The sequence below is a fragment of the Thermobia domestica genome, chromosome 1, assembly GCF_964235325.1.
Source record: "Thermobia domestica chromosome 1, izTheDome1.hap1.1, whole genome shotgun sequence".
Classification (NCBI taxonomy): domain Eukaryota; kingdom Metazoa; phylum Arthropoda; class Insecta; order Zygentoma; family Lepismatidae; genus Thermobia; species Thermobia domestica.
Genome location: NC_137454.1, coordinates 365,813,218 through 365,832,444, shown reverse-complemented (window position 1 = coordinate 365,832,444; position 19,227 = coordinate 365,813,218).

The window sequence follows — 19,227 nt, the reverse complement described above, 5'->3', positions numbered from 1 at the left end:
CAGCGTTTCTACTAAACGAAACGCATCTCACACCTCGCATGTCTTGTAAGTTCTCAGGATACCAGATCTTTCGATCCGACAATCAAACACCAGCCCTCCGCGCCAATGGCGGCGTACTCATTGGTTTTGTTTCTGTTACCTTATCGTACTTTCCAAGCTCCTATTTCCAACCTTCCAGAATATGTTATCACAACAGTCTATTTCAAGGCCTTATACATCACTTTGGCAACTATCTACGTTCGCCCCGGCCATGCAATCCCATACTCCTTTCTACAGTATATCGCAAACAATTTTCGCCACTTCATTATCATGGCCGATATTAACATTCATAGTAGAACCGCTTGCCAGAAGGCTCAATTCCAGGACTTCGTTACAACACGCATACCTTGCATTCTGCATAAACTTCCAAAATCAACACGTCCTCTCTCAGATACCACACCGGATGTTGTCATCACCTCAACTACCCTTGCCGGCAAATGCCATATCGAAGTCTTAGACTCTCTTGGCAGCGACCACCTTCCAGTCAAATTAACGATCAAACGTTCTTTTAGCCACCACTGTTCTGTAAATATTCCACCGAGGGAGGTCCCTAGATTTGACAAAGCTAATTGGGAAAACTACAGACTTAATCTCACTTCTTAGCTTGAACATCTCGAGCCACCAAATATTGAGGATGAACTATACTCGGCGCTGGATACTATCATCTCTTCTATCCATTCATCATCTGCCGAGAATATACCTACCTTGCAAGTACATCCATGGCGTCCTCGATTACCACCTCAATACCTTCACATGATCAGACGTTCTCGACAATTTTACCGAGATTACGTACGTACAAAGAACGAAGAGGCTCTACGCCATCACCGACAACTCCAACGTACGGTTCGTAACTACGTTATAGCCTATAAACTTCGAAACTGGGTCAAAACGTGTAATACACTGGACGCAACTTCACATCCTACCAAATACTGGAAGAGATTTAATGCATTAACTGGCAAACTCACTCGAACACCTTATCCTCTCATTGACGGTGATCATCCACTCACCTCAGATAGTGCCAAAGCTGATGCCTTTGCGAATCACCTCCAAACCATCTCCACGCCATTTCCTCCTGAAAGATCTGAACGACGCCATCCTGCATATACGTTTAATGTTGATTCTCGTCATCTTCAACCCAGTACAAAGCATAACTTTCCAGCTCACCACGAACTTACCACGCCTATCACAGTTACAGAAATTCGTGAAGTCACAGCTCGCAAACGTAACACTGCTCCAGGCATGGACCTTATCATCTACCGTCACATTAAAGAGAGTCCTTTCTGTTTACTGCTCCTGTTAGCCCATATTTTCACTTTCATTTTACGTACCGGTATCATTCCCGTCAATTGGAAAAACTCCAAGACCTTAATGTTTCTAAAACCTAACAAGCCAGCTACCTCAGTATCATCTTACCGTCCAATCCAATTAACCACTGTTTTCTGCAAAATTCTCGAACGCATTCTTGTTAACAGAATTCACCCACATTTCTCTCGCCATCGCATCATTCCACTCCATCAAGCAGGTTTCCGTCCTCGCATTGATGTTCATGACCAGCTCTTATGCCTTACCAATCTCATTACGAATCACTTTAACCGCTCACAGCCATCATGTTTACTTTTATTCGACCTTGAGAAAGCTTTCGATAAGGTATGGCATCTTGCGCTTTTCTTTAAGCTTCTGTCCTGTAAACTACCACTGTGCTACATCCGATTCATTTTCAACTTTCTATTATGTCGCATAACATATATATCTGTAAACAACTCCTTATCACACCCTGTCTTTATTCATTCCAGAGTTCCACAGGGCTCAGCATTATCTCCACTTTTGTATCTGCTCTTCGTTGCCGATCTTCCTCCACTTCCTTCAAATGTACATCTCTTCCAGTTTGCAGACGACACGGCATTTCTTGCTCTCGGCAAAACGATTCATCAATTGAACACAGCACTCCAATCTGCCATCGATATCTTTGTTAGTTGGTGCTCGAAATGGCGATTACGCCTAAATACTGAGAAGACTCAAGCAATAGTTTTTTTTGACCCTATGAGACGGTCCCGCGTCCATAGAAACCCAATACGCCTGAACCTTACTCTTCTTGATACTCCCATCAAACCTACCAAACACGTTAAGTACCTAGGCGTTACATTCGATACTCACCTCACATGGCGTCCTCACTTAGACCAGATTATCACTAAAGCCTACAATAGACTGAATCTTCTTCGCCGACTTTCTGGCACAACCTGGGGCCTACGAGCAGATACCATTCTCACAATATATAAGGTATTCCTACGACCCGTCCTCACCTATGGGTTCACAGCTTGGGTCGCTGCACATTCAACGTTTTACAACAAGCTCAAGATCCTAGAACGACACGCCCTGCGTATTGCATATCGTATAAAGCTGCCCAGCCCTACACAAGATCTGTATGATCGCATCTCCTTTCGTCACATCCTGTACCACATTGAAAAGCTTCGACTTTCCTACATCACCAATAGACTGGCTCAGAAGCACCCCCTTTTCCTTGATATTCTACACAGTGATATCGATTATGCTCCACAACATCCTGTTCGGCACCCGGCTCCCGTTCTCCCCCCTCTTTACTGTATACCATTATTCACTCCCACCAAATCATCCAGATCAAGACATCGCAGCTGCCTTTGCCATTCATTCAGATTCGCACTACATCTTCCCATCATACGCACAGTAATTCATCTCTTCTAACAGGGCTCATTGTGTCTCTCATCATGATCCTGAGCAGCCCCAGGATCGGAAGATAACATGCATTCGTCTAACTGGCCCTTTCCTTTACTGTGTTGTGGCGTTCAGTGCACCTTACTCTCATCTCCATCTCATCACCCATCCTAATGATTATGGCTAAAGGCTATAATGTCTGCTATGGTACTTTAATACTATATAATTTATGATCAATAAAGTTAATATAAATTATTAAATCACTTAGACCATCCCTGCTGCCTCCTTTCCATATTAATATTCCTTTTCTTCCCGAAAAAAGGGCGTAACCCTTGTAAGGGGCAAGCATGCCTTCAGCATGCTAGCATTGTGTATAATTAAAATTACGATAGTGAATAGTCTGTATGGTCATTGACATTCTTATACTATAAATAAATATAAAGAAAATCTTATGCTTTTGTCAATTATTTACAATAATTTTGCAATTCGAAAACTCCCAGTCAGGGGTGGATCCAGGACGGACTTCTGGGGAACGGTGGGTTGTAATATTGCTACTTAGAGCTACTTTTAAGAGGAGGGGCGATTTCCTCCTCTGGATCCGCCCCTGCATCAAGTAGATAAAGGTATTTTTTTAATCACTCCACTTTCAACCAAATAGATCTCACCCATTTTCAGCTACGTATTCACCTACAGTTTCTATCACCATCAGTCGTTCTTTCAGAAAAAGTGTTCCGGGGGGCACTGCTGGTACTATTTTATTTATAATTATATTATAGACGTATTATTTTGGGCTCGACCGGGGAGAGCAGTGCCCCCCCCAAAAAAAAATGTCTGGAAGAAACACTGATCACCACAGTCGAAATCCAAGACGCCATAACACGGGAGCGCAGTACTGCCCCAGACATAGATACAATTACACACCAAGATATCAAAGAAGAGATATTCATTCTCGTTTACCTCTTAGCTTTCATTTTTACATGTGTTATCAGAACTGGTTACATTCCGTTGTACTGGAAACCGTTAAAAGTTTTAATGTTTCAAAAGCCACCGATTATGTGATTTATTGCAGATCAATTCAATTAACATCCATTTATAGTAAAATTCTTGAAAGAATTCTTGACCACAGGTTTCATCAACACCGCTCGACTAACTATATCTTCCCGAATCGCCAAGCAGATTTTCGTCCAAATTACTGTACCAACGACCAATTCTTAAGGATGTTCACTATGGTAACCAAGCATTGCAATACCTTCAGATCATCCTGTTTAATGTTGTTTGATCTCGAGAAAGCATATGTTGTAGATTTATCACCACTTCCGTAAATCTGAAACATATAAAAGGAATAATAAAGGGGAAAGAGCTGAACCCTGGGGCACGCCGGAAAGTAAAAATAGCACTATCGATAGCGATATAGACCAACCTGCAAGAGAGAAAATAACAAAGCGAGCGTATGTAATTCGAAGTTTGAAATGCAACCATTTAGTAATGAGACCTTGGTGCCAGACTTTATCGAATGCTTTTTTGAGATCGAAAAGTACTAAGCAGGTTGGTCTGAAGGGATTGTAATGTTCGGTTATTATAATAATTACGGCCCAGATTTATATGCAAAATGCTTTTTTTATAGTAACATGCAGAAACGTATGGAAAATGTTTCTATTTTCTTTCCGACGCACTTGCAAGAATTCGTTTGAGGCTCATGTGTTGGTGTACATAAGTGCATATTTTGAATGAATTTCGAAGTGCATGCATATTTCGTGAACTTTAAAGAATACTGCATATTTCCGAATTTTATTGCTGCATACTAGCATATTTCAGAGTATATCACAAGAAAGTAGGTAATATTTAAAGTGAACTGACTCACTTTGTAAACGCAGATGTAGAATAAAATGATGTATAGAATAATAGAAGACAGTGTTGTATCTTATCCTAAATCAGTCCAGCTGACTTGTCTTGCACACGGTCTCCATTGCGTAGCAGAAACAATCAGATGCTAATTTCTAGTAGTAGACGCACTTGCATCAAATGTAATGAAAGAATTTGTGAAAGATCCATCGCACGTACGTGTCTTTTCGAAAAATTTTCTAATACCTTCTCAACCAGTGGAGCTCGTAGCTAGAAGGTAACCGTATTATGCAGATAACTTAAATCTAGTGAAGACAGTTGTAGACTCACTAAGTCCCGATGATGCAGCCGCTATTTTTTTGTGACTCAAAAATGTTTCTCTACAAGTGACATTGAGAACAAAATTAAGTACATACACAATCACTTCTCGAGACTACATGAAACTATCAGACAGTTGGAATCCCGTAAGAATGCTTTGCAACATTTACTCTCCTTGTTGGGCGAATTATCGCAGGCTTTGTCCAGTGAAACAACTCGCGGTCTTACGAAAATAATCAGATAAACTTTGCAAAGTATTAGGCAAAAATCCTGGGTACAAAACAATCTGTGACATTGCAAATGTACTTAATGATGAAAACAAGTAATTGGAAGAGAATGTAACTTAGGACGGCATTTGTTGTTTTTCACATGCAGCAGTGACTCTTGCTGATATAGAAAGAAACTTTTCGAGCTACAAAACGTTTCTTACTGATAAACGCAGAGGGTTGACAGAAGAAAACCTAAGGAAGATGTTAATAGTTCATTGCAACAGAGATCATTAGGATAAGAGGTTGGGGGAAGGAAAAAGGGCCCGCGAGAATTTCACTGATTCTTTTAGTAATCGACGAGAGAAATCGATTAGTGAAAGAATTTTCAAAATCGGCGCAGGCAAACATGGAGAAAATCGCATTTTCATGTTCCGGTTCAAAATGGGGAAGAAAAAAGGGCCCGCAAGTTTTTAACTGATTCTTGTAGTACTCGGCGAGAGAAATCGATTAGTGAAGGAATTTTCAAAATCGGTGCAGGCAAACATGGAGAAAATCGCATTTTCATGTACCAGTTCAAAATGGGGAAGAAAAAAGAGCCCGCGAGCTTTTAACTGATTCTTGTAGTACTCGGTGAGAGAAATCGATTAGTGAAGGAATTTTCAAAATTGGCGCCGGCTAACATGGAGAAAATCGCATTTTCATGTACCGGTTCAAAATGGGGAAGGAAATCGCATTTTCATGAACCGGTTCAAAATGGGGAAGGAAAAACTCGCCCACCCATTTTTCTTCCCCATTTTGAACCGGTGAATGAAAATGCGATTTTCTTGATGTTTGCCTGAGGCGATTTTGAAAATTCCTTTACTAATCAATTTCTCTCATCGAGTACACAAGAATCAGTTAAAATCTCGCGGGCCCTTTTTTCTTCCCCCCAACCGGATAAGATATTTATGTAAGAAACTAGCATTTTATTTTCTTAGTGTATTTTTCAGTGTATATGTTAAATTTTTTAAATGCATATTTTTGATATTTTTCGTGCATATTTGCATGCATATTTTGGGGTTGGCTTGTGCATGGAAATCCGGGTTCTAATAATTATCATCCTTAAGATTTGGTCATTGATACATTAGTTTGAACGAAAACCTGCTTCGTGATTCGGGAAGAGATTGTTAGCGAAGAGGTGTTGAAGCCTGTGGACAAGAATTCTTTCGAGAATTTTACCAGAGTGTTAATTGAAATGATGTGTAAGAAATGACCCCAACCTAAATAACGAAAGTCTACCTCATTCATCTTAAGGGTATTTTAAGATATATTGTGTAATACAGACAAAAATTCTTACGTTTGTGATGTATTGAATTGAAAACATAATTCTCGTAAGGATGTACCTACAAAATACCTGAATTTTATGAGAGCACACAGAGTTACGACGTTCTATAAGGACTTTGTGAACTTATCTATTCTTCAATGCGCGTTTGTTAACTTGGCATTAACGCAAAAAATAAACATTTACAGCAACGATTAATGCTATGCTTTGTACTCATACTTACCCGTAGTTCAAATATAAATCCTTTATTTTTCAAGTTTTACGTCCCACGGTTATGCCGGCTAGGTGAAAGGAGACGGTGATGATGAGAAATGAATGAAATGGTGGAATGAAGAAAGTGGGAGGAAAAGGGAGAACCCCGAGAAACCTACGTGCACGGTTTGTCCACCACAAAGCTCACTTGGCGCGACCTTGGGTAGAACCAAGAACCTCATGCACCACAGGTGAACGCTCTACCACTGAATCACCGCTGCTGAAAATGTGATCAATGGCACGGGGGAACTCCCCCAAAGCTGCAAAATTTCCCTGCAATAAATAAAATAGCCATTCGTACTTAATGTCGGTGACTAGTAGATGTACAGTACTATTTTCACTCTTACACCCCTCTCCCAGGTACTTAAAATCCCTCAGGAGAAAACTTGAAATCAGCACTCAGCCTAATGCTTCTGGAATTGAGGATGCTACTAAAATGAAAGATGCTAGCTTTTTCACTTTGCAATCGGGAGGCTCCGGACTGGAAAGTGGTCACCGGCCTTCCAGGCTAAATTTCTCAGGATTTTTCTAATCAATTTTCTCAGGGGAATATATCAAGATGTTACCCTTAAACGTAGGTATTGTTGTGATTGTTACTAATAGTGTTATAATTCTAGTGTGAACTTACCTCTGATGCTACATCTGGAAATCACTTAAGAAATTTAATACTAAATGTAAACATTTAATAAACGAACCGTCTCACAGTGCGTCGAGCATATGGGAGTAATGGACAAAAATTAAAAAAAAAAATCATACTAAAGATTTTATCACATGTTTATTGTCGGAAGGCGTTCGTTGCTCACTTAGACTAAAACAAAGTTCTTCTTGAAGTTATCGAACTTGACAACTGTACTTATATAGAAAATAATATCCCGTTCAGGGACGTAAAAAAAAAAAAAACTATAATATGTTAGATATTTAAGGCCTTATGCAGAGTAGTTCTGACGCGTGAGTAGTGTCATACTAAAGTTCGACTAACATGTTTCCTGCAGTAGTCAGGCCTTTAGTATGACGCTAAACATACGTCATACTAACTCTGCATAAGGCCCTTACTGTTTACAGCACTCGTAAACACGAACCCATACGACTCAAAACTACATAATACTAAAATATAATGAAAAGCAGAGCATGAAAGGGCTAAAACAGTTATAGAGGTTTTTTTTTTTTTTTTTTTTTTTGATCAGTCAGTACCATCACTGTTTAAGTTATCAAATTCCATAGCGACAGAATTATGAAGCTGGACAGCATCAGCAGCGTGAGTTTTGGAATAACTTTCCAGATCCGTATCTGTCCTCCTTTTCTTTGCGTGAATCTATATCTTGAAGGAGACAATAGGGTCAGATAGAATAAGCATATGATTCATCAGGTCTAAATAAGTATTGAAGAGAGAAGTTTTCCGTATAAGATGTAGCCTAGTGTGACAGAAGACTTTGTTGAAGGCTACTAAAGCTTCTTCCGCATAACCGACAATCCTTTGGACTATTCGTCATTTCTTGGTGTATTTAATTTCGCTGCTGCTTCTTTGGCAGCAAAGGCTAGCTCCTCTGCCGATTTAGTCGCTACAAAAGGAACTAAGCGCCTTTTCTTTGTTTTTACTGGACATTGCGGAGTGCGGACTGTTTACTGGTTCTACGGCGAGTAGAGCAAGCTACATCGGTCTTCACGTTGCTGTGATACCGAGCAGTTATCGCTGTTGAGACATAGTCCGGAAGTGTGCATGCACGATCAAACCATTCTTTATTTTTAGATAGGAAAACCGACCAAACTCTGTGCGACATCCTACATTTTTTTTTTTTTTTTTTTGCTCAAGGTCATATTAATAACTTGCTAAATTTCTCTAAATTGTTGTACACATCTTCTGTAGTGTCTTCAAGTGTATAACGACTAAAATAGCCTGCATAGTTTCCGCTTTCTTCCGACTAGCACTGGTGGTTGTTATCCATCTTTCAAAAATGTCCTTGTTTTTCATGGCGTCTTCTTTCGCAATTTCACTAATTAAAGTCACCATTGCGGACACTTGCACACACACTATTGCTGAATCAAACGAAATCATTAAAGGAAGATATTCCTGCAGAGATCTCAAGACATGTTTAAGCTTTTTCGAGATATTCCAAATATACCAGTAAAAAAATGATTACCAATCGTTCGTCGTAAAGGAAAGAACGTACCTGTGCTATAACTGCCCACTAGTGGAAAAAAGTCTCACCTTTCGCTTTGGTCTAAAACACCAATGCGATCGCTGTGGAGACAATGACTCAGGTCGGTCTAATATAGTAGTTGTGCATGCGAATTGTTATCTGTAAGAGTGTCATCTCGACTCGGGTCGGTCTAATTTGGTAACTTTGCGCGCGCCCTTTGTAGGCTGACGGTTTGTCATCAGTTTGTGGCTAGGGATTTCTGTCTTGTGAATCATTTGTGCTTCATTCCGTGCTATTTGCAAGTCCGAAGAAAATTGTTTCTTTACCCATTTTTGTCTATTGGTCGACGCACTGTCTGACGCATTAAAGTCATTTCAGAGAGTATATATTCATCAACAAAATTTTTTTTTTTTTTTTTTTTTGCACAATGCTAGCATGCTGAAGGCATGCTAGCCCCTTACAAGGGTTACGCCCTTTTCTCGGGAAGAGAAGGAATAGTAATATGGAAAGTAGGCAGCAGGGATGGTCTAAGTGATTTAATAATTTATATTAACTTTATTGATAATAAATTAAAGAGTATGAAAGTAGCATAGCAGACATTATGGCCTTTAGCCATAATCATTAGGATCGGTGATGAGATGGAGATGAGACTGAGGTGCACTGAACGCCACAACACAGTAAAGGCAAGGGTTAGTTAGACGAATGCATGTTATCTTCCGATCCTGGGGCTGCTCAGGATCATGATGAGAGACACAATGAGCCCTGTTAGAAGAGATGGATTACTGTGCGTATGATGGGAAGATGTAGTGCGAATCTGAGTGAATGGCAAAGGCAGCTGCGATGTCTTGATCTGGATGATTTGGTGGGAGTGAATAACGGTATAAAGTAAAGAGGAGGGAGAGTGGCGGGTGGCGAACAGGATGTTGTGGAGCATAATCGATATCACTGTGTAGAATATCGAGGAAAAGGGGATGCTTCTGAGCCAGTCTATTGGTGATGTAGGAAAGTCGAAGTTTTTCAATGTGGTACAGGATGTGAGGAAAGGGGATGCGATCATACAGATCTTGTGTAGGACTGGGTAGCTTTATACGATATGCAATACGCAGGGCGTGTCGTTCTAGGATCTTCAGCTTGTTGTAAAAGGTTGAATGTGCAGCGACCCAAGCTGTGAACCCATAGGTGAGGACGGGTCGTAGGAACACCTTATATGTTGTCAGAATGGTATCTGCTCGTAGGCCCCAAGTTGTGCCAGAAAGTCTGCGAAGAAGATTCAGTCTATTGTAGGCTTTAGTGATAATCTGAGCTAAATGAGGACGCCATGTGAGGTGAGTATCGAATATAACGCCTAGGTACTTGACGTTTTTGGTAGGTTTGATGGGAGTATCAAGAACAGTAAGGTTCAGGCGTGTTGGGTTTCTATGGACGCGGGACCGTCTCTTAGGGTCAAGAAAAACTATGGCTTGAGTTTTCTCAGAATTTAGGCGTAATCGCCATTTCGAGCACCAATTAACAAAGATATCGATGGCAGATTGGAGTGCTGTGTTCAATTGATGGATCGTTTTGCCGAGAGCAAGAAATGCCGTGTCGTCTGCAAACTGGAAGAGATGTACATTTGAAGGAAGTGGAGGAAGATCGGCAACGAAGAGCAGATACAAAAGTGGAGATAATGCTGAGCCCTGTGGAACTCCGGAATGAATAAAGACAGGGTGTGATAAGGAGTTGTTTACAGATATGTATGTTATGCGACATGATAGAAAGTTGAAAATGAATCGGATGTAGCACAGTGGTAGTTTACAGGACAGAAGCTTAAAGAAAAGCGCAAGATGCCATACCTTATCGAAAGCTTTCTCAAGGTCGAATAGAAGTAAACATGATGGCTGTGAGCAATTAAAGTGATTCGTAATCATATTGGTAAGGCGTAAGAGCTGGTCATGAACACCAATGCGAGGACGGAAACCTGCCTGATGGAGTGGAATGATGCGATGGCGAGAGAAATGTGGATGAAGTCTGTTAACAAGAATGCGTTCGAGAATTTTGCAGAAAACAGTGGTTAATTGGATTGGACGGTAAGATGATACTGAGGTAGCTGGCTTGTTAGGTTTTAGAAACATTAAGGTCTTGGAGGTTTTCCAATTGACGGGAATGATACCGGTACGTAAAATGAAAGTGAAAATATGCGCTAACAGGAGCAGTAAACAGAAAGGACTCTCTTTAATGTGACGGTAAGTGATAAGGTCCATGCCTGGAGCAGTGTTACGTTTGCGAGCTGTGACTTCACGAATTTCTAGAACTGTGATAGGCGTGGTAAGTTCGTGATGAGCTGGAAAGGTATGCTCTGTACTGGGTTGAAGATGACGAGATTCAACATTAAACGTATATGCAGGATGGCGTCGTTCAGATCTTTCAGGAGGAAATGGCGTGAAGATGGTTTGGAGGTGATTCGCAAAGGCATCAGCTTTGGCACTATCTGAGGTGAGTGGATGATCACCGTCAATGAGAGGATAAGGTGTTCGAGTGAGTTTGCCAGTCAATGCATTAAATCTCTTCCAGTATTTGGTAGGATGTGAAGTTGCGTCCAGTGTATTGCACGTTTTGACCCAGTTTCGAAGTTTATAGGCTATAACGTAGTTTCGAACCGTACGTTGGAGTTGTCGGTGATGGCGGAGAGCCTCCTCGTTCTTTGTACGTACGTAATCTCGGTAAAATTGTCGAGAACGTCTGATCATGTGAAGGTATTGAGGTGGTAATCGAGGACGCCATGGATGTACTTGCGAGGTAGGTATATTCTCGGCAGATGCTGTATGGATAGAAGAGGTGATAGTATCCAGCGCCGAGTATAGTTCATCCTCAGTATTTGGTGGCTCGAGATGTTCAATCTTAGAAGTGAGATGAACTCTGTAGTTATCCCAAATAGCTTTGTCAAATCTAGGGACCTCCCTCGGTGGAATGTTTACAGAACAGGGATGTCGAAAGGAACGTTTGATAGTTAACTTGACTGGAAGGTGGTCGCTGCCAAGAGGGTCTAAGACTTCGATATGGCATTTACCGGCAAGGGTAGTTGAGGTGATGACAACATCCGGTGTGGTATCTGACAAGTAAACCTTACGTTTGGGTGAATCGAGTTGCTAACTGAGACACATATGAGAAAGTAGTACTAATTGTGGTCAGTATTTCAGTGAAGTTATAGGTGCGAAGCTCCAGGGGTTTAGGAGATATAGCTACCAGAACATCACATGGAAGTACAGAATAGTCTTCATACAGTTGGAGGTAAAAGCTCTATAAGACCTCTTGGAACGACAAAAGATGAATAAAGAATATATGGGTACATATTAGGACTAGGGGGAAGTCATATAGTAAGGGTATACCTGACAGCAGCCATCTTGAAAACCGCCATTTTGAATTAAGGTTAAGTTTTTAAAATAGGAATAGGGTCATGTGATACATGATTTAAGGCGCAAATTTAATCAGAAGAACAATGGTGACGTTAATTTTGATTTACGCTCAATTGGTAAAAGTTACAGGGAAATTAAGTATTGTTGCAGCATATGTATTAGTCCTTTACCCCACCTTGTAAATTTTGTGTTAATGATAATAAATAAAAAGCAGGTGGATAAATATTAGGTCTATGATAAGAGTTGCTTTGCTGGAGTCCATCTTCAAATCCGATATTTTGAATCAGATAAAAGTTTTAAACAAAACGCATAACATTGACACCTTATTAATAGCAAATTTTACCATAAATCCAACGGTATAAGAATTTTTGCTTTATAATTAACCAGCATTTGTTATCGCGTAAACAAGTTGCTAATTTAAGGAAAAATGACCAAAGTGGAATTGAGTCATAATTGAACTTGGGTCTTTCTTCCAGAAAAATCCTCAATTAGTACAATCAGTATGTAGTTCAGAAAAGAGTGCATGACTTGCACAAATGCTCTGCTCACAGCGAGCACACCTGACAAAGGCAATCGAGTTATACTTGACACATTTGTCGTTAACATTTCCGTCAAAGCAGTAGTCGTAAGGGGCGATCCATTTAATTTTGTGCTGGTTAATGATAAAGCAAAAATTGTTATACCGTTGGAGTTTTGGTAATAATTGCTATTAATAAGGTGTCAATGTTATGCGTTTTGTTTAAAACTTTTGTCTGATTCAAAATGGCGGATTTGAAGATGGCCGCCATCAAGGCAACTCTTACCATAGACCTAATATTTATCCACCTGCTTCTTAATTATTATCATTAACACAAAATTTACAAGGTGGAGTAAAGGACTAATACATATGCTGCAACAATATTTAATTTCCCTGTAACTTTTTACCAATTGCGCGTAAATCAAAATTAACGTCACCATTGTTCTTCTGATTAAATTTGCGCCTTAAATCATGTATCACATGACCCTATTCCTATTTTAAAAACTTAACCCTAATTCAAAATGGCGGCTTTCAAAATGGCCGCCGTCAGGTATACCCTTACTATATGACTTCCACCTAGTCCTAATATGTACCCATATATTTTTTATTCATCTTTTGTCGTTCCAAGAGGTCTTATAGAGCTTTTACCTCCAACTGTATGAAGACTATTCTGTACTTCCATGTGATGTTCTGGTAGCTATATCTCCTAAACCCCTGGAGCTTCGCACCTATAACTTCACTGAAATACTGACCACAATTAGTACTACTTTCTCATATGTGTCTCAGTTAGCAACTCGATTCACCCAAACGTAAGGTTTACTTGTGAGACAGGGCGTGTTGATTTTGGAAGTTTATGCAGAATGCAAGGTATGCGTGTTGTAACGAAGTCCTGGAATTGAGCCTTCTGGTAAGCGGGTCTACTATGAATGTTAATATCGGCCATGATAATGAAGTGGCGAAAATTGTTTGCGATATACTGAAGAAAGGAGTATGGTATTGCATGGCCGGGCCGAACGTAGATGGTCGCCAAGGTGATGTATAAAGCTTTGAAGTAGACGGTTGTGATAAGATATTCTGGAAGGTTGGAAATAGGAGCTTGGAAAGTACGATAAGATAACTGAGAAGCAAATCCAATGAGTACGCCGCCATTGGTGCGGAGGGCTGGTGTTTGATTGTCGGCTCGAAAGATCTGGTATCCTGAGAACTTACAAGACATACGAGGTGTGAGATGCGTTTCGTTTAGTAGAAACGCTGATGCATGTTCTTCCAGAAGAAGTTGTTCGAAGAGACATTTATGTTGATTGAGAGAACTGATATTGAGAAAGATAATAACGATATCCATAAAGAAATTCATAATTTCAAACAGATGTTTCCAAGCGGGTGGTGTGAAAGTGAACTCGTTGACCTGTGTAGGTGGCATTGAAAGTAACGTTGAATATGCAGCGGGCAGCATACTGTACTTGTTGGAGTACATGCGGCCGTAGAAAAGGATGCACGTTTTGTAGCGTTAATGTGATGAACTGAAGAAGTTGAGATACTGTAACAGGCTGAGAATCAGGTGGTACATTGGAGGTAGGCGTGGAGTTGGTTGTTGGTTCACTTTGAGTGCGAAGTGGTGCCACTAAGTGAGGTTTATCCGGTGAAGGTGCGGGTCGAGCTTGACACTTAAAGCTATAAGTCGGGTGTTGTTCAGGACAAGCGGAGCACTGCGGTGGACGCTGCAGGTTAGGACAGGTACGTGTGGAATGAAGTCCAGCACAGTATCCACATTTCAAGTTATTCCTGCAGTTAGCGGTGGTGTGCGTGTTATATTCTTGACAACGCTCGCAACGGATTGGTACTGGTCGTGCAGTGCGTGATGGCTCGACACGATGCCGCTTGCGATAGATAAAAGCTCCGTTATCAAGTAGCTGGTTGATGGTGTCCTGCGTTTGAGATAACACTCGGACCATGTAAGTGGGACCTCGGTCGTTTCGAATGCGGATGCACTTGGAAACTTTGTACCCTTCTTCTGTGAGTTCTTGTAGAATCTCATCATCAGTAAGGTCAGGATTTACACCTCGTATGACCACGGAGAAGGCAGGCGTGCGAGGTGGAGGAGGCGGCTGTTTGATTCTCCGGTCAGTCAGTTTAGTGAGCTGTGCATTCTTGCCGAAAATTTCATAACTAAACTTGTTGCGAATAGTGGTAGCCAGATGTTGATCAGGAGATTTGATGATCATCCCATTTCTGGTGGCAACAATTTGTGAGATCTGAGCTCGCCGATAATATTTAGTGAGCTGAAGATAGATGTGCTTTTCGTTCTGATATTTCGTGTCAAAATTTGTAAGTAAGAACGAATAGATTGGTGGTTTTGTACTGTCAGATAGCGACGGAAACTCTGTGTCGTCGATTCTAAGTCGCTCACTATCAGAGTCTGAGATGCTATCTCGGCGATGACGTTTCGGAGATGGTGTGTGATGGTGACCTATAACTGGAGATCGTGATCTTTCCGGGCTATTGTCGGTACGGTGTGAATCTCGGTGCCTACGTCTGATATCCGAATCTACAGAGACGGTAGGACCAGCTATTACCGTAGGAAGTCCGACATGTTGTCCTCCAGTCGCCATATCGGGTCAACCAGTTATGGGCTCAAGGCCCACTGGTCGAAATGAGATGAATAGCAATGAGAAGTGAGATGAGAAAAGACGATGAGTGTAATGAGTTTCAAAAGACAAGGAACCCTTCGAAAGCGATAACTTTCGTCTATCCTGTAAGTGCCGTATATGTGTTATGCTCTCAGGTACGTATTTCAATACCTGGTCCTCGCTGACACACTAACAAACACAAGACAGGCTAGGTTTCTTGATGAGGTAAGTATGATGCATCAACAACGGTCACGGTCACGGTCACGGTAATGTTGAATTTTTGTGTAGAGTATCGGGCCGAAGCCCCTGACTCCATGAGTAAGATGGCAGAAAAAATATATACAGATGTGCAGGTGGCTTGTTGGGTAATACTATTGTTTTGTTATGTCTGTGAGACTACATCTGCAACTGTCGCAGAGTAGCTGATGTTGACGTCATTACGATCTAAGGAAAGATATTAAAGGCGTGGCGTGCGATGAACATTCCGTAGGGCGCATTTGGTTCCTATGGTAGCTATAGCTGGATTTATGTGCCTTGGCAAAGTATGCCAGAACTTATAGTGGAGATGCCGTAGAACTTCCTTAACAGGAGGCAGCTCTAAATCTTCCAGAACTTGGCTGTTGCGTGTATATCTATCGTGACCAGTGATGATTCGACCGGCTCTTGTTTGCACACTTTCAAGTGTTTGAAGATGACTGTTAGCAGCATGTTGCCAGGCAGGGCATGCATAAGAAAGAGTTGATAGAACTATCATCTTCAATATGTGCACGCGGACCTCATGAGAAATTGAACTGCAACGAAAGATGGGGTACAATGCTGATATTTTGCGTAATGCTCGTTGCTTTATGTCTTTGATGTGTGAGGCGAACGTTAACCCATGATCTAATGTCACACCCAGATATTTAGCGTGTGTGGCGTGAGGAATGTGTGCGTTCTCATACGTTAAATTTCGAGGGACGCGGATGCGTCGTCGACTGTGGATGACAGCACAGCTTTTGTCTGCATTGATTTTAATTCTCCAACGCCTTGCCCATTCCTGAAAGCCGTTGAGTTGACGTTGCATGTAGATGTAACACTGTGCAAGTGAGCTGCTGGTTGTAAAAAAGGCAGTATCGTCAGCATACGTTGCGGAAAAGCAATGTGGTAAGGTCGGGAGGTCTGCCGTGTACAGATTATATAAAAGCGGTGAAAGTACAGCGCCCTGTGGAACACCTGCTTTGATAGATCGGGACGTGGATTTGACACCGTCAACAGATACATGAAATTTTCTGTCAGTCAGGTATGAACGTAGTAAATGTATAAGACGATCTGGAAAACCTTGGGTGTATAGTTTATATAATAGTCCTGCTAACCATACTTTATCAAAGGCTTTTGACACATCCAGGTATACTCCAAGGGTGTATTGTTTCCTGTTGAAAGCTGTTGTTAAATGATCCACTACTCGTACGAGTTGCGTTGTAGTGCTATGTTGTGCACGAAACCCAAACTGATGAGAAGGTAGAAGGTCTCTATTATCTACGTGATGTTTCAGCCTCCAGAGAAATACCCGTTCGAAGAGTTTGCTCAAGTGCGATAGAAGACTTATCGGCCTGTAGTTTTCCGGGAGCAGTGGATTCTTGCCAGGCTTGGGGATTGTGATGACACGAGCTTCCTTCCAGGTCTTGGGAAAGTAGCATAATTGAAAGATGGCGTTAAATAAGTAAGTTAAAAAGACCAGTAGTTTTCTAGTTGGATGTTTAAGAATCGCAGATCGAATCCCATCAGGCCCAGATGCTGTCTTTGCCGGCAGACATTTTATATGTCGTTCTATTTCCCGGGGTGTTACTAAGGTGATGCCATGTGTAGGGTTTTGTGTACTTATGCTATATAATGTGGTTCGGATGTGCTGTTTCAGATAGGGATCGAGGCGTGCTCTATTGGGCTGAAACTGTTCTTCCAGAGAGTCAGCGAAAATGTCCGCTTGCGACTGAGGATCTTGAGTCAGTCCTTGAGGTCCTTGTATGACTCTGGCTTTGGAAGCATTTGTGGCACGTTGGAATGATTTGGAGTACGTCCAAATTTTACGGTCATTTAGTGTGACATTTCGAAAAGTGTCTTCCCAGTATTGTTGATTCTGTCTTGTAGTGAGCATCTTGAGCTTCTTACAAAGTTTGTTCCATAAAGTCTTATATGCGGGATGTAGTATGTGCTGCCATCGACGTCTAGCCCAACGTTTCAGATGAAGATAAAGTTGTAAATGAAAACTGTCGCTATGACTGGTTTGCGACGGAGAGATTATTGTAGTGGAGCTCGCTGCCTCTGCTGTACGAAGTGCTAGCGTGATGTGAGAGACCGCTTGATCGATGTCCGCAATGGTGGCAGGCCTATTTCGTAGATCGATCATGGTGTTTAGTTCTTGTTTAAATACGTCCCAGTCAGTGTCTATTTGCTTGAAGATGGGGGCAGAATGGGCGATGCTGCGGTGGGAGACGTGAAAAATGACTGGATCGTGATCAGAATCTAAATCTGAAATGACATATGGATGGACTGTAAAGGATACGTCTTTGCAAAGGGCTACGTCAAGCACATCGGGTTGTCCGCCGAATTTTGGATGATGAGTTGGGTCTGGTGGAGCACTGATGATGAAGTTGGACGTGAGTAAATATTCGTGTAAAGTATCTCCAGCAGTGTTTGGAGTAATGGAGTTCCATTCTCCATGTTTAGCATTAAGATCTCCAGCTAAGATGACTTTGGGCCCTAAGTTAGCAATGACATCGAAGTCTGTGGGCTCTAGTTGTGTAGCCGGGGACCTGTACCCGGTGACCAATATTAATGGAACGCCTGGAGTTATTAGCTCAACACCAAGTGCCTCCAAAGTTAGTAAGGGTGGTATTGTAATTGACCTGACGGGGAATGCCTTTTTGATTATGAGTAGTAATCCTCCCTTCTGTCTGCCCACTCTATCCTGTCGATACACAATGTAATTGGGTAGTCGCCAAGTAGTGATACGAGCAGTGAAGTGTGTTTCTTGAATAAACATGACGTCAACTCTATGGTGTTTGAGAAATCTAATAAGCATTTGTTTCTGCCCCTCGAGACCATCTGCATTCCATGTAGCAAGGACAAGTGTGTGATGCAATACGCTGGATTTAGAAACAGCCATCATCAACCATTTCCGCTATTGTTTCTATTACTGCTGCAGCCTTGGAAGCTGAGTCTGCTGCTTGGCGGAAACGGGTAATACCACGCTTAATATGTGTTATTATTTTGCGTAATTCTAAACCCTTGAGAAATGAAAGAACGGACTTTAAGTCTAGGTCTTCTTTCGGGCCCTCCTGTTGTTCGACAGAAGCTGATTGGGTGTGGAGAGAAGTGGAAGCTTCAGCGTCTTCATTGTCCGTAGCCATAGGTTGGATATTAACAGCAGTGGGCATGGAAGTCGTTTCTTCTGATGGTTTGTTGGAAGTTTTCTTAGTCTTTTCTGGAAGTTTCCTCGGCTGCTGGGCCGGCAATTTAAGAGCCTCAGAATAGGATTTAAAGACTGGACAGCCACGGTAGTTTGCGGGGTGATCTCCCTGACAGTTGGCGCAAGTGGCGGGTGTGGAGGAGTCTGCTTTGCTGCAGGATTGGGTGAAATGAAATTGCCCACATTTGAGACAGCGCGGGTGGGCTTGGCAGGTGTCCTGTGAATGCCCCAAGCGTTGGCATCTGTAACATTGCAGCACTGAGGGAGGCTTGTATGGTTCGATGTGGACCTTGTAATGAAGAAGGTTGGTAATAGTATATATCTCCTTAACAGCTGCAGTTCGTTCCAATGCAACCAAAAACAGTGGCATCATAATTTTCTTGTCTTCTGTCTTGCTTTTGCGAGACATTTGGTGGACGTTTATTGGTTTGTAACCGAG